This window comes from Silene latifolia, chromosome 1, assembly GCF_048544455.1.
Source record: "Silene latifolia isolate original U9 population chromosome 1, ASM4854445v1, whole genome shotgun sequence".
Lineage (NCBI taxonomy): Eukaryota > Viridiplantae > Streptophyta > Magnoliopsida > Caryophyllales > Caryophyllaceae > Silene > Silene latifolia.
In genome coordinates, this window is record NC_133526.1 from 26,441,777 (window position 1) to 26,464,562 (window position 22,786).

A 22,786-nucleotide genomic window follows, 5' to 3' on the forward strand; every position below is an offset into this window, starting at 1 on the left:
TTAATTCTTTGACATAATAGCATAATTATTCCACATGTATATTAATTATCATCATTAACATGTTTTATCCATCGTAAATTCGACCTAAATCCCTTATAATCTCATATTTGCGGGTTTTTGTCATTAAACTCAATCCGGTTGTAGAGATTCGATTTGTTCATATCGGGTTTCTGGAATTCGATCTTTGATATATTTTCATCTGTCTTTTTCGTCATTAATTTGTCAGTAATTCATCATGTTTAACCTAATTAACCTATTTAATTCACCCATGTCACTAATCAATCATTCTTTCATGTAAATAATCCGTCTTTAATCCGTCTCATCCATGTTTATCGCTTTTATGACCATTTATCACGTGTAAATAATCTGTTAATCACTTTCATCCGAGTAAATATCGTAATCAATCCTTTAAATCATCAATTAGTGTTAACGATTTGCAGTTCCGGCTTCACAGCCAGAACTCACCCTTGGAACAGACGCAAAGAATCGCTGCGCCTCTTCCGAGGGCGCGATCTGCTTTGCTTTGTTCCAGATGATTTCTGTCTCTGAACTCCGTTTTTGCCTGACCTAGTTTATTAGCTTACGTATAATTAACTATTATTCGTATTATCACCTCCTGACTTGTTCGCTTATTCTTTCTTTTATTCGTTTTTTCCAAATTATCCGTTTTGAAGGTATTTTCGACATAAATCGCCTAATCCACTGTAATTATTGTAATTTTCATTATTGTAATTTATAATTATTGTATTTCTTTTATCATTTGTATGTTTTTACATGTAATTGAACATTAAATCCTACTTCGACCCAATTGTTTGCTAATTACGTGTTAACCGACTTAGCCTAATTCTCACATGTTAGGATTAAAACTTGGATGTTGCATTGCATGCATATAATCGACGATATATCGAGTATAGATGATGTCCCCTATCATTAGTAGAGACCGCTATCGAGGCGGGCGGGATTAGGTGTTCGATCAAAAGAGCTTCCTAATACGTACCCTCACCCCTTATTCCAGATCTCTGTGAACATCCGTGTTCATTGGCATCCACGAGAGTCATTCTAGATATAGAATACTAAGGGTAACGATTGCTTGGTGTTCATGTCTCTACTTTGTGTGTTGACATGGCACGAGGTATTTGAACGGTTCCAATTTCCCATAAAAATTGGTGGCGACTCCAACAAAAATGCAAACGCTTGTTCTCTTCCTCCCAAGCGCCCCCGTGGGCCCCCTGCTGTCCACAGTTTGGCGACTCCGCTGGGGATAATACACTTACGTGTAGCCAAGGGTGAAACTTGAACAAGGTTAGGGAATAGTTTATACAAGACAATTGTCGGTTTTCATAACTCGGTCTTCCTAGACCGTTTCATTCGGCCTTCCTAGGCCTAACCCAACCCATTCGACCAATCGTCCCCTCTAAACGGTCCTAATTCTTATTTGGGCCTAAAGATGGATAGCGATTGACGTCATCCATACCATGATGCTTACTCTTGTTTGTATCAAGGGCCTTCACTACTTGAGGAAATGGACTAGGAATCGGCCTTACTCTTGTTTGGTACGAGCCTCTCCACAGACCTCGGGTTTGATGGTTCGGTATGGCAACCCACCCTTTAAACCAAAACCCTTTTAAATGCACTCAGCCTCCCGTTATAATGCTTGTATAAATGTTTGTACCTTACGTGATCACCATTTCTAAACGAAACCATGACGATTTTTGCAAAAATCAAAACCCTTTTTTTTAATCAAAATTTCGAAAAGGCCATTGGAGTAGTGCAAAACCCAGTCAAAACTCTGTCCGTTTGTCGAGTCAAAATTCGGGCCACAAGCCCATTTCAAAACCTCACTTCGAGTCCACTCCTACAACTACACTATAGTTGGCTAGGATACACATTTTCAAAATTTTGTCCTTTCTTCAAAGCTCACTCAACACAAGTGGCACACACCCACTTCACGAGTCAAAAACTTTTCTTCTTTTAGCGAGTGTGTTAGAATGGTCGATCGTGTTTTGATTCGTCATCGGTCTCTTATCCAGTTCTCAAGATGCCTGGAACCAGCGAAACAAACCTCCACCAACTTCAAGATGGTAATGATCGAATCCTAGCCGCACTATCTCAAATCCAAGTTACTCAAGACCAAGTGTATGATCGCCTTGACACCATCGAGGGCCGGATCTATGCCATAGAGGGGAGATTGCCTCCTCATGAAAGTGAAGTAGTGGGCGACTACGCGGATGAATCCAAGGACGAAAATCCTCCCATGGGGCTGACTGTAGCTGAGAAAAGACTCCAATACTTAGAGGAGCAGTTAATGTACCTTAAAGGGGATGACATTTATAGGGAGTATAATCGCAAGTACGAGGCCGTCAACTCCAAATTGCCAACCAACTTCAATATGACGGATATCCCTAAATTCAAGGGGCACGAAAACCCTTTGAACCACATCCGCGCCTTCAACGATTACATGTCTATCAAAGGCATCAAACCCGAGATGTTCTTAAGGATCTTTCCTTCATCTCTTGACACCATCCCGAAGCAATGGTTCTACTCTTTAGATCACAAGAAGATCGCTACTTGGGAAGATGCCGCGATCGAGTTTGCCAAGCAATATGCGGATAATGCCAAGATCCAAGTTAACATGCGCACTCTAGAGGTTCTTACCCAAAATGACAAAGAAGGATTCACCGACTTCCTAAGTAGGTGGAGGAAGACTAGTACCCAACTAGTTGAACGCCCGGATGAGGCTACCCTTGTGGAGAAGTTCGTGGATAATCTCAAACCCATTTATGCCAACCATTTGAGATACCAAAACATCAAAACTTTCAAGGACTTAACCGTACTAGGGACAAGGATTGAAGATGACATCCGTAAAGGGCTCTTGTCCAAAACGGTAGGTCGAGGATATCAAGGCTCAACAAGTCGTTCTTACGGCTCCACTAGCAAGACTGATGAATTTAACCTTCACGAGCCATCCAAGAAAAGTACCCCACTAAGGAAATTCACAAACCTTGGGGATACTTACTCCAACGCTCTTCAAAGGTTAATGAAACAAGGCAAACTCCAACCCATTGGACCCACTCCCGAACCTGAAAAGAAATCCAAATTATGGGACGAGAACTCATACTGTGAATACCATAGGGGTAAGGGGCATGACACAGAGAAATGCTATAAATTGAAAAATGTGCTTCAAGACATGATTGAAGATGGTCGACTACCAATACCGCCGGGAGGTAAACCCAACAACACTCAGAATCCTCTTGGAGTTCTAGTGATTACAAGTGACGAATCTACCTTAGATTGTTCACACCTCATTTCTCCAGTTGAAGATGAAATCCATGCAATCGAGAATTAAGGGTTCTACTCTACTATCTCCCCTACCATTTCCGACTTAATCACATGGGCAAGGAGTGTGGATAGACAAGTTTGGGAATTAGAAAATGTGGTGACAACTTTATGTGATCCCAACGCAACACCCAAGGAGCATGTATCACTAATCTTCTCTCAAAACGCTACTATGCAAGAAATAGTCGCCGTGGTTGATAAACTAGTCGACCAAATCATACGACTAGAAGATGAAATCATGAGAATGAGGGAACTAGCTACAATCAATGGAGTTTGGGCCGATGATGATGAAGACGAGTACCTCATCGAAAACTCTCTAGTCAAGGAAATAGTCCAAAATGGTGAAGACCAAGATGTGGACCACCTAACTCGTTCAGGACGTCCATATCAAAGCACTACTTAAAATGGTCCAACCAATGTTGTCACACCAAATGATAACGAAGATGACTCCACTGACCATTTGCTCAAGCAATTACAGAAGACAAAGGCTGATCTTTCAATCTGGCAATTAGTAGCGAGCTCATTCCCACATCGCCAAGCTTTACTGCAGGCTTTGGCCAAACTAAATGTAGCACATAACTCGACACCAGAAGATGTAGTCAACTTGGTCTTCCAAGAATCACCGAAGCTAAGTAATCCTATTACTTTCTCAGACGAAGATTTGCCACCTTTTGGCGCAAGTCACAACTTAGCTCTTTACATCACTGTCATTTGTCTAAAGAAGAACGTGCCAATGACCTTGGTAGATGATGGCTCTGCGGTCAACGTCATACCCCTCAAAACGGCATACAAATTAGGCATGAAAGAGTCAGATTGGACCCCTACCAATCAAGGTGTTCGCGCATATGATGGTACACGACGAAAGGTGGTAGGACTTGCTAACCTAACCATAGCCACAGGGCCAATTGAGCGAAAGGTTAACTTCCAAATAGTGGACATCGAAGCTTCCTTCAACATACTCCTAGGAAGACCTTGGATTCACGCTTCCAAAGCAGTGACATCCACCCTTCATCAAAAGATCAAGATCCCACTAAATGGCAAAGTGGTGACGATCACTTCGTCACCCATCAAGGCAATAATCGAAAAGAAGTCAAACAATCAAGTCCTTGCATCCAATTATATGAACTTGGGGGCTTCCAAAGCATAAGTGTCATAGAAAGCGAATTGGCACCCTTATACTATGATCCCTACTCCAACTTGGTGGTCAACCACATACTCAAATCCCAGGGATACTTCCCTGGAATGCCTTTGAATCCTATTCGAAGAAACACCTTCGCACCATACAAGGAAGGCAACTCAAAGAGAATACCTCTTGGACTAGGGTATAAACCCACTAAAGAGGAGGTTCTCGAGATGCTCGCTCAAGTTCAAAACCGTAAGTATGTAGGAGTCCAAATGCGACCCTATATCCCTACCCTGAATGGGTACTTTGTTAAAGAAGGAAGTCTAAAACTCTTTCACGGTTTTCCCGAGCCTTGGCATTATCTCGAGAGGAAGCTAGCCGGAATCGAGATCTTTCACGATTGCTACTTCATCCCTCCAGAAACGGTTCCTACCGTCAAAACCCGTCAAACACCTTGCTTAGGCGAACGAGCTGTTAGTCTATTGTTCGGAGAAGATCGATTTGTTAGAACCGCGCAGGATGAGATCATTACCATGATACTTCAAGACGATCGGTTCAACCCCACCGCGTTAATCACAGAAACTAACGCGAGTCAGTAGAAAGGATGAAGAAAGTCAATCAAGTGGACCAACAATCAAGGAAGACTCTTCAAGCTCACCACTGGAGAAGGAGAGATGTTCAAAGGAGAACCAGAAGACGATGAATTCGAGTCAGTGTTGGAGTCAGAGTCGGAGTCTAGAGAAGTCATTAGGGAGTCTCCTCTTGTCGTCATCCCCATTCCCTTTGTTTCTCCTAGCTTAGCCTCGAGTAGTCACAGTAGTTCGGGAAATGTCCCAACCACTGTCCCTTTGCCGCCACTGACCATGGATCAGATGGCTTCCTTGTTTCAACTTTTCTCAAACTTTAATATGAATAAATCATGTTCTGCTTACTCTTTCTGTTATCTTGAGTGCAATTCTGTTTACGATGATACTGAGGATGACCAAGATCCAGACTCGATCGAAATACCTCCCTATGTAGCCAAAGAAATACTACAGGAAAGGGAAGGGGGACCAGTAATAGAGGACACCGAACCCATCAACGTAGGAACCGAACTAGAACCCCAAGAACTTAGGATAGGGACTACCTTGAGCTCAACCGAAAGGGCCGATTTCATAGACCTCCTAAACGAGTTCAAAGACGTTTTCGCTTGGTCCTACAAGGACATGCCAGGGATCGACAGGGACATCGCCGAGCATAGAATTCCGATTAAGCCAGGTTTCAAACCTGTAAAACAGAAGCTTCGACGAATGAGAACGGAATGGGCTCTCAAAATTAAGGAAGAAGTTGATAAGCAATTCAAAGCCGGGTTCATCAAAGTTTCCGAGTATTCTGACTGGGTAGCCAACATAGTACCTGTACCCAAAAAGGATGGGAGAATCCGCGTTTGTGTTGACTTTAGGGACTTAAACAAAGCAAGTCCTAAAGATGACTTCCCTCTACCACACATCGACATATTGGTGGACAATACTGCAGACCACGCATTACTATCCTTCATGGATGGGTACGCGGGTTATAACCAAATCAAGATGGCCATAGAAGACATGCATAAGACCGCCTTTGTCACTCAATGGGGAACCTATTGCTATACGGTCATGCCGTTTGGATTGATCAACGCCGGAGCTACATATCAACGCACCACAACTACACTCTTACATGACATGATGCACAAAGAAGTTGAGGTATACGTAGACAACATGATTGTCAAATCCAAGGATAGAGAGGGGCATATTGCGAACCTTCGCAAATTTTTCGCAAGGCTACGAAAGTACAACATGAGGCTTAATCCTCAGAAATTCACATTCGGAGTAACGTCTGGCAAACTCCTGGGATACGTCGTTAGCCAACGAGGTATAGAAATAGACCCTTCCAAGATCAAGGCTCTGATCGAAATGCCACAACCTCAAACAGAAAAAGAAGTCAGAGGATTCCTGGGAAAAGTGTAATATATAAGTCGATTCATATCGAAACTCACCATGATTTGTGAGCCTATCTTCAAGAAGCTCAAGAAAACAGACCACACCATGTGGGATGATGATTGTCAAAAGGCATTTGACCGAATCAAAGAGATACTAGCTAAACCACCAGTGCTCATGCCACCTCAACGAGATCAACCTCTTGGTTTATATCTCACAATGAATCAAACACCATGGGTGCCATGCTAGCTCAAACTGTAGGAAGTGAAGAAAGAGCTATCTACTACCTTAGTAAGAAGTTCTTGGAGTACGAGTGCAAATACTCACAACTCAAAAAGACATGCCTCGCTCTTGTGTGGGCAACGAAGAAGCTACGCCATTACATGTTTAGCTACTCCGTCAAAATATACTCCAAAATGGATCCAGTCAAATACCTCTTCGAGAAACCCGTCCTCAACGGACGCCTAGCAAGATGGACTTTGATGCTCTCAGAATTCGATCTCAAATACGTGCCTCTAAAAGTTATAAAAGGTCGTGCCGTTGCCGAATTCTTCGCAGAAAATCCCATCAATGATGCACAAACAATAGACACTTGGTCATTTCCAGACGAGGATATACTCCAAACTGATGTAGACTCCTGGGACTTTTACTTTGATGGAGCATCAAACTTAAGAGGATTTGGAATAGGAGTGTTGCTCATTTCTCCTGAAGGCGAGCATACACCAATATCTGTCAAACTCGACTTCGAGGTGACAAATAACACTGCAGAGTACGAAGCTTGTCTAATTGGACTACAAGCGGCAGTGAGCTTAGGCATTAAGAACCTCCGAGTACATAGGGATTCATCCCTGATCATCAATCAAGTTACGGGATCTTGGAAAATTCGAAGCGAAAACTTAGCACCATACCAAGCTATAATAGACCAAGTTGCCCAATTTTTTGATCACGTGACATATCTACACCTACCTCGGGAAGAAACTCAATTTGTAGATGCTCTTGCAAAACTCGCATCTTTGATTAATATGCCAGATGACATGGTGGAGATGCCTTTATGAATCGCACGATGGTCAGAGCCAGCTTATGTACACCAAATCACCAATGAAGAGGAAATCGCGCAGGAACCCTGGTTCCAAGCAATCCTAAATTTCAAGCTCAACGGTACCTATCCACCGGATATGGACAAGAGAGGACAACGTGTTATACGCCTACTAGCTTCCCAATACGTTCTCATGCAAGGAGAGTTATACAAAAGAACACCTCTTGGTGTAATCCTACGTTGCCTTGATCATTCACAGGCACGAAAAGTGATGGAAGAAGTCCACGATGGAGAATACGGTCCTCACATGAGTTGGCCCATGATGGCAAAGAAAATCACACGTTTGGGGTATTAATGGACCACAATGGAATTCGATTGCATCAAATACGTAAGACATTGCCACAATTGCCAAATCTTCGGGAATGTACAACACGTCCCTCCTTCATTGCTCTATACGATGACATCTCCTTGGCCATTTTCTGCCTGGGGAATTGACATAATCGGGAAGATAACCCCAGCCGGAACAAGAGGTCACTGTTTCATCCTAGTGGCGATCGACTATTTCACCAAATGGGTAGAAGCGGCTTCCTACACTAGTCTCACGGCTAAAAATGTGGCAAAGTTCATACAAAACAACATCATCTGTCGATACGGTTGCCCACATGAGATCATTACTGATAATGGATCACATTTCCAAGCTGAGACTGAGCAATTGCTAGCCAAGTACAAAATTAGGCATCACCACTCTTCGACCTATAGACCACAGACTAACGGCACGGTAGAGGCAGCAAACAAGAACGTTCTCACAATTCTCAAGAAAATGATTGACAACTATCGAGATTGGCCGAGCAAGATACCCTTTGCTTTGTGGGGATATCGTACATCTGTTAGGACGGCCACTGGGGCTACCCCTTTCTATTTGACCTACGGCATGGAAGCTGTGCAACCAGTCGAGCTAGAGATACCATCCTTGCGTATTCTACCCGAAAGTCAAATCCCAGAGGCCGATTGGAAGAGGGATAGATATGAAGAACTCATCCTCCTGGATGAACGTAGGCTACGCGCCTTGCATAATGTCCAAACATATCAAGCACGTATCAAACGAGCTTTCAACAAAAGGGTTAAGCCAAGAAACATCAAGGAAGGAGACTTAGTACTCAAATCGGTTAGAGCTCTTTTACCTGTCGACCCACGGGGAAAATTCACTTTGCTAGTTAAGTCCATACTTCCAGGGGTTGCGGTTAGAATCACAGACCTAGACAGGAATGAGTTTTCCAACCCAACAAACCTTGACCAACTAAAACGGTACTATGCCTAGAATAGGAACAAAAACGCGCCTCGCGTAACCTCACGTGTCGCTCTTGTGGCACTAAATAAGCGGCCCCTGGCCAAGCCGAAATAAGCTAATGTCACTTTGCTCTTGCACTTTGACAAGTTTGTCGTCCTCATATCATCAAATAAACTAAATTTGCACCTTTAGAGTAAGCAAAAGCTCATGCTTATTTTTCTAAGTTCATTACAGGCTCTTGCTTAGAACAATTATTCTTTTACATTTACTCGAACTACGCGCAAGGGTTTGATTTCATTTTTAATGAATACGTAGGCAATCCTTCACAGGATACAACCCATTATTTTTAAAATGTAAATAGAAAGACATTTGCTTTGCATTTGGAATTCGACAAGAATAATAAATAGAAAATCACAACGGTTTCTTAACCATTTAACCTTTTTTATTTCATTCGTTTTCTAATAATAGTACGCTACATAATAAAAATAAAAATAGGCTAGGATTCTAAAAACCCCACTTTTTTTATTACAACAACAATAATAATAAAAAATAAAAAATAAAGACTCGGGCTATTCTTCCATCTTCCCTTTGCCCTTGTCATTTTTGTCATATTTCTTGTCACGACCTCGAGCCAGACGCTCTTGCGCCACTTCGGACCTAATCACCAACGGTCTTTCTCAAGGGCTAGACTTCCCATTCTTGCCAATCACCATCCCCACGACAGGAGAGGTCTTCGGTTTCTTCGAAGGATGAACGACTCGAAACCCGGCTTCCTCCTCTCCCTCGGTCAGATGCTTCTCCTTCTCTTTTTCCACCTCGCGCACTTTGTAGTCAACGGGCTCACGCTTCCTCAATCTCTCGCGCTCTTCCGGAGTAGTAGCTTTCCTCCATCGCAGATAAGAATCCGACACCCATAAGGCATTAGCGGAAGAGTTCAAGAACCATACATTTCTTTGGGCCCATTTAATGGCCCACTCCCTGCAGCTCTATGTAGTAAGCGCCACGGCGGTCTGCGGAACGGTATCAAGCTTTGGGATCGTCTGTTTTAGCCCAACCTGTCTCATCAGCCTTTCCAGGGAGATGCACACCATGAATTCCAGGCCAAGAATGCGCACAGATCGGGTAGGATCCAAAGAAGACACTCCAGTGACATATTTGAGGTGCCACCATGGTACAACCCACCTAATCAAAGGGCCATCATCACTCTTCAGTTTGTTCTCCCAATAATTGCAGACTCGGGCGAAGTCAACCATGTAAAGCCTGGTCCACATTGCAATTGAATGAGCGTGATAAGAAGGAACGTGAACTGGGGGCTCGATCAATCGAAGTCGTTCCATAAGCCAAACCTACCCAAAAGCAGGCATTAAAAAAAGACAAAAAAAAAACGAAAAAAAGAAAAAAAGAAAGAGAAAAATAAGTGTTCTTTTACCTGCAGAATGACGGGACTTCCCAAATATGGTAGGTCACCGTTGGCTTTTCTATTATCCAAGCCCAAAACGATCTCTCCTAGACATAAACAAGTCGGGCTTCTGCGCAGCTCCATCTGCTCAACAAGGCCCAGAAGACGGGGATCACCTCTCAAGTCTTCATCAACATGCCCTTGGAAGACATACACATGCAACAAGCAAAACCCAAATGCCCTTCGCCTAGCAACATAAGAAACGGTGGGGTCGGCCTTGTTAATGAATCGGTCAATAAAGTCCAACATTCGCACTCCCTTCGAGGTCACTAGACGGTCCACCTCGAGTCTAGTCAACCCAAGCAAGTCTCTAAATTTGCTCTTGTACCCTTGCGAAGTAGAAGGAATGGCAGGCAAGTGTTCAGGGTCCCACCCACCAATCGCAGCGATTTCTTCAGGAAATGGGCAAATATCGCCTCCAGGGAACGCAAAAACATGGTAATTCGGGTCCCAATAGTCAAGACAAGCATCCAATAATGGTTTGACAACCTTGATAAGCTTCAAACTCAGCAATGACCCAAGATTATAGGCGCCCATATCATATTTCTCCATGTTGGAAAATTCGTTGGTCCATTCTTTTAAGCGAATCTCTAAAGTATTCATAATGAAGAGATTATTTTGAGAATTTTATGTAATAAGACGAAGAAGAGACGGAAGAATTGTGTGAATAAAAGCTCCATCGACGTCTCTATTTATACTAATTTCTGTTTCCAAAAATCCGCCAGAACGGAACCACCTGGGAACAGGCGCAGCACCTGCTGCACCTCTTCCTCAGCTTGACTTCTGTGATTTTCCGCGTGGGATCTTTCCTAATTCCTCGACGAATAATTTCCTATTCCTACGGGTTATTATTTTAGTAAAAACGTGGAAATTACCATATTTCGTGTTTCCTAATTCCGCGGGCACGCATTTCGAGACGATATCAACATTTTCGTCATTTTACCACACTTGTATAATTTATTTTAGGAAATAATTTTCATTTTAATTCATTTTTTTTTAGGAAATAATTTTCATTATAATTCATTTCAAAATTTATATGTTTATTTCATTTACATATTTCTTTCATTTCTTTTTTCAATTCATTTCTAACTTATAGGTTTCTATTTTTTTTCTTTTTTTAGGGGTAACCCGCCCTACCGTCCGGTCCTTTTCGGCAAAATTTTTGCATTTTTGCGTGCTTTTGAGTCATTCGTTCTGCGCTAATTCAGGCTATATGTATATATACAAATGTATGCTCTACGTGATTTCTATGTAAATTTCGGCAGCATGACGGCATAAACCGTCATCTACCAAACCTGTTCAAAACTAACCTGCAGATACAAGCAACACAACCCAGCAGCAAAGGCACTCAGGCCATCTTATATACAACCAAAAAGGGAAATGTACAACAAACTGGGGGCTCGAGCCCCAAAACAAAGTCCGGAATGTTCAAAATTAAGGTACAAATGTGCAAAATACGGCCAACAAACAAACAAAAAACTGCACAAAACTACTGCTGGTCGCCCTCCAGCTCCGCAACTCTTGCCGCAAGAGCAGCAATCTCGGCGTCTCGAACCTCGAGCTCCCTCAACAAGCGAGCTGTCTCCTCCCGAGACTGAGCCAACTCTCGCTCCAGCTCGCGGTCCCCTTGTAAACAACAAAATTGGCTCATGACAATCGTTTCAAGAAAAGTTGGAAAATCAAAATTCAAAAATAAAACAGACACAAGGTTCATACCTGACGGCCTCGACCACCGACAAGTGCCTCGACGGCAGTAGCTCGCAGCCGGTTGGCCACCCTCCATAACGCCACGAACCGAGACGGCGCAACCTGCATTTTCATAAAAAGAAGTTCTCAATAATTGAATAAGTTCAATCAAATGTGTTCTTACACGAAAATTACACAAAATTAGAGGCTCACCCTCCGAATCAGATGCTGCCAGTCGTCCAGGCCAGCATCCGTCACAGCCACGTCAAAGTCACGTAGCTCGGAGATCGTCGTCCTCCCGGTCGTGTCAGTGTACTCGAGGGTCTCGGGGTACTCTGGGGGCTCGATGCCCGCCGCCTCAACCTCCTACAAAACCAAATATTTCTCATTAATCGGTGATCTTTCATCGTAGTTTCAAAATCAAGTAAAGAAGAAGAGTAGAGATACTCACCACTACCGGCCAGTACGCCAACCTCCCGTAGAGGAACACCGAGTAGTCCTCGCCAGGAGGGCGTCACCACCGACGCTAGCCAAGTCAGCTTCCCTCTGCAGCCCACAGCAAGTGCCTACTCTCCCAGGTCTCAGCCCACGCGGGAGCTCCTCTCAGCTGACGACCTCCTCGTCCAACGTTGGCCCGTCTCGGGGCCTCCTCCTCCTCAACAGCCTCCTCCTCATGGACCTCGTCCCCAGCAGCGATCACCGCAGCGGTGAAGGCCTGCTCCAAAGCCTCCTCGACAACAGCAGCGTCTATCTCCATGGGAGTCCTCCCAGAAGTAGAAGCCTCATCACCTGCAACATTAAAGCAAATTTAGGCCGCGTCACGTGACAACAAGCCTTGGTTAAGGGATTTTTTCGAGCCTTCGGAAGCCCTGAAATCGCTTTTTCTCGCCATCTTTGGCCATATTCTCATAAACCCGATCGCTCATGTGGTAATTTGGGTCAATTCAAGCCTAATTTGAAGCCTATTTCATGGGTTCAAGTCGAAATTTCGGCAGCATTTCGTTATAACGACGATTATGCCCTAGAAAAGTGTCCTGAAAAAGCTGTCACAAACCAAAATTCCGAGATGATAGGAAGTTTACCCATCATCCAAAGATCCCAAATATCAAGTTTCATCGCAAATGGGCAATCCTAAGGCTATTTTCGAAGCAATTTACGGTTTAGCTGTGAAACCGTCTCAAATTCACTCAAATGCTCAAAACTCAACGAAAATTTGAAACAAATACATGGTTGTGTTCCTTATACTACCTATTATCCGTTTCTAATGTCAATTTCACAAGGCAAATGCATTTGGGGGAAAAGCCCCAAATTTTCGATTAATTGGGTCATAAACCCTAATTTTTTCGATCCAAAATTGAACAAATACAGAAGATTAATGCAAGAATGATACACATACCTCGATTAGTCATGATTAATGCAAGCTTTTGGATCAAACCTTGGCGGAAATGGTTAATATTTGAGAGAGTAATGTGTGATTTGTGTTTCGAAACAAATGAAACAATCCCTCTGTTTATCGCGTTTTTACGCAGAAAAAACACTTTGGGGAACAAACGCAGCAGGTGCTGCGCCTATTCCAAGAAACGCAACTCTTGCTGCGCCTCTTCCTTGTGTTCCCTCCATACGATTTTTCAAAAATTCGTTATGAGTTCGTTATTTGTGGGCCTATCTTTGGTGCGCCTCTTCCCCGATGCTATTTTATCCTTTTTGTCCGTTTGACGATTATCTTTCGTTCCGGCCCGCATTTCTAAGCCAGCAACAGACTATTACACGTTTTTACTTGTCACAACGAGCAGATATTCCTTCACAGGTGTTTTGACACGCCTTCATTATATTTTCCCCAACGAGAGTAAGCGGATAGACTTTCCCTCTCGAGACATGGAGATTAATTCCCGATTATGTTCCCCAACGAGAGTAAGCGGATAGACTTTCCCTCTCGAGACATGGAGATCAACATCAACCCCTATCTTTTTCGAAGTTTGTTCGAAGCTGAACACGAACAGATTTCTCCCAGCAGTTCCCGCCCGTGTCCTGTTGCTCACAACATTTCTTGCTTCCCCTCGGAGTGCGAAAAAGATGTCGTTCTCCATAAAGTTCCCAAACCAATAGAGTTCCTACACTCGAGCCTTATTTACCCTTTAGTTAAAACTTATATTTGACCTCTTTCCCGTCGATGCTTTCCTTTAGGGTCCCATACCCTAGCACCAATCCTTATATATCTTTTAGGTCTCACCCTTAGCTCCTATGCACCTCCAGAGGCATCTCGAGAAGATGTTTCAGGTATGATCTCTTCTTATGGCTGGCGAGCCTCCTTACGTAGTCTAATGGACTTTAAACGACCCTCCCCGATAGTCGACAGACTCTAAAATGTTCCCGACGACAGGTCCTTGGCTCAGACCCCTTGAGCCGCCTCGCGTCGCCATATTCGTCAGGTTGTAATCTTCGATTGACCTGATGGCTATACTTTGACTTTCGCCTTGTCCAAGCCTCAGTCAAAGTGGGGGCTCTGTAGATACCTCACTTCTGAACCTCTCGCAAACCACCCGGTGATGATTGGGCCGCACGTTTGTTACGCGGAACGATTTGTGACAGTTCGTAAGTTTATCGTCAAGTGATTGCTCAAATACTAATGTCTACCTCTTAGTTGTCATCTACGCGCCGATACGGTCGTTTTGACAGTAATTAAAGTACATTTGAAGTCCGGGCCTAAAACCGTCTTCATTTTCTGATAACCATTAAATCCCGAGTCAGAATGTTCTGGAAAGTTCCGGATATTTCTATTCCATATTTTATAAATATTTCACAATCTTTATCCTTTGGTAAACAATTTCCCGTAATATTCACATAAGATATTAAGGAAAACCGAAATATTCCGTCCTACCATAACTCAAACACGAAAATCTTTCTTCCGCGGAGGAAACCCCTTGGGAACAGACGCAGCAGGTGCTGCGCCTCTTCCAAGAGACGCAGTGACTGCTGCGCCTCTTCCCAGGTCCTTTTCTGCGTAATTTTCGTATCTTTTTCATATCTTTCCGAGATTCACTTCCAAAGACTCTCTGAAACCCTAATTCCTTCACGTGATTAGTATAAATAGGAGCCTTCGCTCCTCATATTTCTCACGCGAGTGTCCGCCCTTCTCTTCTCCCTTTGCATTCTAGACCTTTGTTCTTACTTTTTGGCGTCTACGTGCTTGAACATTCGACCACGTAAGCTCGGATCCTTCCGAGTACCAGCCTCGTTTGCATGACCGACCAATTTGACCAACTCCACACCAATCAACTTAATTAACTTAATCGTTTTCCTCATACGAGGGCACTTTCGTATTTGCATTATAGTTCGAGTCGAGCATCGCTAATCGATAACTTAGTCCTTCTCGTTTCGTCAAACATGTAAGTCTGAGGGTGTAAATCCTTCTTTATTTATTATTATTTATCTTTTGGATCATCATTAATGTAAGGTTTATGTCGAAAATACCAATTGAAACCGATTTCTAAAGCGTACTTTAAAACCTCTTTTTACGGATTTCCAGATGACAAACCGTCGAGAAAGGACGCAGCAACTGCTGCGCCTCTTCGAAGGAGCGCAGTTCCTGCTGCGCCTCTTCGTGAGGCTGCCGCAGTTCCTGCTTCCTTTCTTCTTCCTTCGTCCTCTGTAATTCATCAAATTCTTTATTTGTTTCGCTTGTTTCTTGTTGATTCTTTGACATAATAGCATAATTATTCCACATGTATATTAATTATCATCATTAACATGTTTTATCCATCGTAAATTCGACCTAAATCCCTTATAATCTCATATTTGCGGGTTTTTGTCATTAAACTCAATCTGGGTTGTAGAGATTCGATTTGTTCATATCGGGTTTCTGGAATTCGATCTTTGATATATTTTCATCTGTCTTTTTCGTCATTAATTTGTCAGTAATTCATCATGTTTAACCTAATTAACCTATTTAATTCACCCATGTCACTAATCAATCATTCTTTCATGTAAATAATCCGTCTTTAATCCGTCTCATCCATGTTTATCGCTTTTATGACCATTTATCACATGTAAATAATCTGTTAATCACTTCCATCCGAGTAAATATCGTAATCAATCCTTTAAATCATCAATTAATGTTAAAGATTTGCAGTTCCGGCTTCACAGCCAGAACTCACCCTTGGAACAGACGCAGCAACTGTTGCGCCTCTTCCAGAGGGCGCAGTCCTGCTGCGCCTGTTCCAGGATGATTTTTGTCTCTGAACGCCGTTTTTGCCTGACCTAGTTTATTAGCTTACGTATAATTAACTATTATTCGTATTATCACCTCCTGACTTGTTCGCTTATTTTCTTTCTTTTATTCGTTTTTTTCCAAATTATCCGTTTTGAAGGTATTTTCGACATAAATCGCCTAATCCACTGTAATTATTGTAATTTTCATTATTGTAATTTATAATTATTGTATTTCTTTTATGATTTGTATGTTTTCACATGTAATTGAACATTAAATCCTACTTCGACCCAATTGTTTGCTAATTACGTGTTAACCGACTTAGCCTAATTCTCACATGTTAGGATTAAAACTTGGATGTTGCATTGCATGCATATAATCGACGATATATCGAGTATAGATGATGTCCCTAATCATTAGTAGAGGCCGCTATCGAGGCGGGCGGGATTAGGTGTTTGATCAAAAGAGCTTCCTAATACGTACCCTCACCCCTTACTCCAGATCTCTGTGAACATCCGTGTTCATTGGCATCCACGAGAGTCATTCTAGACATAGAATGCTAAGGGTAACGATTGCTTGGTGTTCATGTCTCTACTTTGTGTCTTGACATGGCACGAGGTATTCGAACGGTTCCAATTTCCCATAAAAATTGGTGGCGACTCCAACAAAAATGCAAACGCTTGTTCTCTTCCTCCCAAGCGCCCCCGTGGGCCCCCGCTGTCCACACTTACCCTCACTAACATGATAATAAGTAGTACTACCAAAAGCTCTTAAGATAGAATAGTCAGCAGACTTACCAGACCACATCTGAAATGGAGTTTTGATATTCAGACTCGTGTGAGGTCCTCGATTTATCAGATGGCATGTTGTACTAACTGCCTCTGCCCATAATCTTCTTGTTAGTCCATCATTAGAGAGCATGCACCTTGCCCTCTACAGAAGTGTCTGTTTTATTCGTTCTGCTGCACTATTTTGCTAAGGTGTATCTTGGACTGTGCGATGTCTAGCAATCCCTTCATTCTTGCAGAACTCTTCGAACTCAGAACAACAAAACTCTAGGTCGTTATCAGTTCGCAGCCTCTTGACCTTCTTTCCAGTTTGATTCTCCATTAATGCCTTCCACTGTTTAAAGTGAGTGAAGGCTTCGTTTTTGTGCTTCATCAAATAAATCCAAGCCTTCCTCGACTAATCATCAATAATTGACACAAAATACCTGTGACCTCCCAAAGACTCCACCTTAGAAGGACCCCAACAATCAGAATTGATATAATCAAGTGTGCCCTTGGTCTTATGCACTGCTTTAGGAAACTTGCTGCGATGTAGCTTCCCGAATACACAATGGTCACAGAAATCCAGTTTCTTGACCTTATGACCACATAGGCGATCTTCTTTTGACAAAGTCTGCATCCCCCTTTAACTCATATGACCAAGCCTCATATGCCACAGCTTAGTCAAATCTTATTTATCAACATCTGAGGATGTAACAGCAACAGAAACTGACAGAGTAGATCCCTGAAGATAATATAGAGTACCATGCTTGATACCCCTCAGAACTACATTGAACCTTTGCAGACATTCAGAACTCCACCTACACCTTAAACACTGAACCCCTTACTGTCTAACGTACTTAAGGAGATCAGATTCTTTGTCATCAGTAGAACATGTCTAACTTCGTTCAATGTGCAGAATTTACCATCATGTGTCCTTACCCTGACTGAGCCGATTCCAACTATTGTGCAAACAGCACTGATGGCCATAGAAATATTGCCTCCATCTACCTGTTCTTAAGCTGTAAACCACTATCTGCGCGGACATATAAGGGATTAACTGATCACCACCATCCTACGACAGTAACGTCAAACTCTAGAAAGCCAATCGTTACCGATTAATGTTGATCAGTTGACTATCTAATTTATCATCCCTTCCGTATTCTTATTATGAGATTTAATCATGTGATCGCACTATTGTCGAGGACACATACTCCAACAATCTCCCACTTGTCCGAGACAAGTGTGCGTCACCAATTCTCTTGTCCTATTACAATCTCCCACTCAATGCAAGGTGTCTCGCAGGTCGTACTTGCATTTGATCATATCTTGAGTGGTTTCCTCGATCTGGAGAGTAACTGCCTGACCGGAATAATCTACCGTAGATACCTTCCGAGCGTGGCCACGCATTTTCAGTTCACTGCTCCTTGAGTGGCCTTGAGATTTCAATTAACCCTGATAAGGGGGTGGACAATTCCTATCGCACTATTCCCTTCGGTTAGACACAATTCGTCGTGACCCAAAATATACTCATTTGACCTCAGTTACGACAGTCGTAGAGCATAAAAAAGCAATTCAAAAATTTGTGCCAACTTGGGCGAATAATCTCTAGTCAAACGAATTGACTCATAAGAATACTATAGCAGCTCTTGCCACGACCAGGCTTTATGAATTACCAGAACTTTATAAGCGGTCACTTCCCGACAGAGTGTCCTATACAGTCTGCCTATGTGATCAACTAGTCATCCCATATGACTCTATGGCACTTGAACGTGCTATCAATCGCATCACACTCTAGTTACTTTGAGACGTCACCTCCTTCTAGTAACCAGGGGCGTATACTATGTCAATCCAGTTCACTTTAATGGGGTTCAACATGTCTCAACAACCCATTTGGATATAACAAGGTAATGGGTGAGTTTAATAAAACTCAAACGATAAATGCGATTATCACATATGAATAGTCAATACACTATTACTACTTCATATCTCATAATCTATAGTGTACCTTTTACACTTGTTGAAATGCAATAAAAGCTTGGCAAGTGGATATACCATATATCCATATATTCTAACTTTATTAATTGCTATTTCCTTCTATTCAATGTTATTTCTAATAATATGAATTTATCTAAGTATATGTCTAGTCTTTTTACTAGACTTGGGCTCTTTAACTTGAAAGATGCTCCCACTATTATCACATAACTTGTGATAAAGTCTTTGGTAGAGGAATCTACTCTCATTCCCTACGTTGACCATTTTATCACAATTTACTTAGATTCTGTTTGTAGAATTTGCAATGGTCGAAATTTCTTACTCCTTAGTCAATAAAAAAAGCCTAGGATTTCTCCAAATCCTTTTTGGTTCGGAAACTAATGTTTGTGCAACCCTTCAACACATAACTTAGTTTATCATCCAAACAAATGAACGAATCCTTAATTCTTCTCAAGAATCTCAAAGGATGTTCTTTAAGGCTTTCACAAGACCATCTTATAAATTAACTTGTTATTGACTTATTATGCTCCAAGCATATGATTCATCATGGTATGTGCATCTGTTGGCATACATGATCGTTCTAATGGCGGAAACATTAGCAAACGATTTCATGTGATCGACAACTTAATAGGTTCAGTGAACGACTATGAATCCATCATAGCAATTCCACTTTCATCAACATGAACAACATACTCAACCTTGTTGATGTTAAAACAGATATGAAAAATCTTATCATCATAAGACTCTCAACTCTATGCCAATATTCTCTCACATAGATTCAGAAATCTAGAATACATCGCACCTTTTTCTGGTCTCCCAATCACTCTTAACAGAAGAGAGCATTGGTACATTATTCTCAATAAGTAATATGTCTTCAACATATAAGACATGGGAAAAATAATTCTAGCTCCCACTTAACTTCATGTATAAACATGATTCTTCAATCATGTGAACGATACCATTCTCAATTATCACATGAATGAAAAGTATAATCCTTTAATGCTTGCTTAAGACCATTCTGGGATCACTTAAGAAAGCTACGCATAATATGTTAGGGTTCTTAGATCTTTTTCTAAGGTTTTGTGTTCCAAACACATCCTTCTCTAAATTCCCATTTTAGAAAAGCGAATTTTTAATCTCATTTGCCATTTTTCCATCAAAATGAAATGTGGCGATTCCTAACATGATTTATCTTGAGTAACATCTTCATGTCAATCCATGCACTTAAGTACTCTAAAGCTCTATTTACTATTAAAGAGACCGTCGCCTTAAAGTAAATCAACTCTTGAGTAACAATCTTTGGATTGTAATGCTATGGCTCATTTGTAACAAGGTCGATTTGGGACAAGGTCATAATACCATTACTTTCGAAAAGCAATATTTTAACAATAAGACATGTGTGCTATACTCCCACTCTAACTTTATAGATTATAGTTCCATTACTTTCACAAAGTAACACATTAACTATAAGACATGTTTGTGACAATCCAATCTACTCCCACTCTATCTCTTAGAAATACATCTATCTTCTTAAGAGATAGCTTTGTGAGTTACAAACATATATGGTGGAGTAATTGAAGTTTGTCTAGACTGACGTGTTAGCACATAAAAATACCATCTCTATCATGGCAGTTTGATTCATGTAATATGCCAGTCTGATCCATTTCATATGGTAAATAGACTCTCTATTTCAGGTATCTCCTGGTTGACCATCCGTTTAGAATTAATTGTCCGTATTGGATTGCAAATTCCCAAAATTGAGTTCAATAACTCAACCGACTCATATTAGTTTGATCTTATGGGTAGTGACACTAGGACATAATCCATATTTAATAAATCAAATTCATTACTTAGATCTTTGCCACTATGATCGGATCGTAATGCTTTAGTACTTTGTTCAATTGGTTCTCTACGTCATTTAGAAATTCTTTAAATTTCTCAAATGCTTCACTTTATTTTTGATTAAGTAAACATACCCATATCTACTTAAATCATTGGTAAAAGTGACAAAGTAGTTATAATTTCCCCTTGCGGTGATGCTCATAGGAACACATATACATCGGCATGTATTAGTCCCAACAAATCACTTGCTCGTGTCCCTTTACCACTAAAAGGAGTACGAATTATATTGCAAAGGAGACAAGATTCGCATATTCCATATGATTGAAAATCAAACGGTTTAATAAATCTAGTCGACACTAGCCCTTTAATGCGTTTCTTATTTATGAGACCTAATCGACAATACCAAATGTATAAAACATCTGGATTACTTGTTTGAGTCTTTTGGATCGTATTATGTAGATATCTTTGCTTGAGTTAGAAGTGTCTAAAACATGAATATCATTAAGAGAAGTGACTTGACTCCCAGCCATGTCAATTTTCAAACAAAATACGATTGTTTTTTTATGGCGAAAAATGAGTCCTTCCATGTCTAACATGGAAATAATGTTTTAGACAAAATGGGTACATAATCACCATTATGTAGATTCGATTTAAAATCACTTAACTAAGGCAATCACAAGGGTTCCCTTTGAAATGGCGGCTAATCTAGTTCCATTTGCGAATTGGAGATCCATGTTACCCTCGCTAAGTGCTTCCACAATACTTAGCCCTAACTGGAGTGATAAGTCCAGCTTTGATATCTCCTAAATACTTAGGGCAATTTCATTTCCAATGGCCCATGACATTATAATAATGACATTCTTCGTAAGATTGGGCACCCTTCTTGGTTTTGGTTGTGGTAGTCTCACTATCCATTTCCAATTCATTATCGGGTTTGGGTTTTTTACCCATCTTTGCTTTTCCTTTAATAATACCATTACCTTTTTCAGTTGCAAGAACATTCTTGCTAGAACTGCCACTGAATTTAATATTTCTCCTTGTTTCTACAACCAAGGATGCCTTAGGATTAGAGAGATTTTCTTCACAAGATTTTCTTACCTAGGAGGCGGGCATAAATATTGGAGTGGGAGGTGTGGAAGTGGTAAAGTAGAAAAGATTTCCATCCTGACCAATGCCAAAGCGTAATTCTCTATTCATATCATTGTCATACTCGGAGCACTTTTCTTCGAATGATTTGGAGCCTTGAATTAATGGTGATTGGTGTAAGAGTATTAGATGAATCCATTGCGTATAAATAACTACAAAAATGGAAATAAAGGAAATAATTAACATCTATCGTTTTAATAATACTTGTAATCAAGTATTGCATTTATATAGTGACCTCTACCCAACTATTATAAATGATTCCGAGATCCAAATTCATATTAACTCGGGCACGGTTGGCCGATTCATCCCTTATCAATATAATTCGGTGGATTAACTCTTTAATCGATTCTACTTCTAGAACTCTCGGTCTATAAAAATTACTTTAATATTTATCTTTAGCCCAGAACACATGCGACTACGGTCACGAATACTTCCGTTGAGCTCAATCCAAATTTCGATGTAATAACATTTTATTACCCACTTTCCCAACGTAACAAGTTTAGCACCCCGGTGAGCCGAGCCTACTTCCTCATGAAATTGGGACTCATGGTTTCTACTATTTGGTAAGGCTAATTCTCAATTATTATTTAGTGAGAGGTCTTGTCAATTTATTATCTATCACGTTTTAAGTGAACTAAGGCGGTGAACTACGATAATTATAATTGACACGGTCGATGACACGATATGATATGCATGTGTTGTTATGGCGATTTGGCAATGCATGCAACATATTAAAATAAATGCAAAGTAATAATAATAAATTCCTAGTATGGCCTTCCTAAAATATAAAATCAAATAATCTATTACATATTCGGAAACTAACTCCTTTGGCCCCTTGAATCTTCAAGTGGCACGCTTCCCAAGAACACCGTCTTCGTCGGAACACCTTTCCGAATGGCACCGTCTTGAAGAAACTCCATGATTACAAATAATAATAAAAATACAA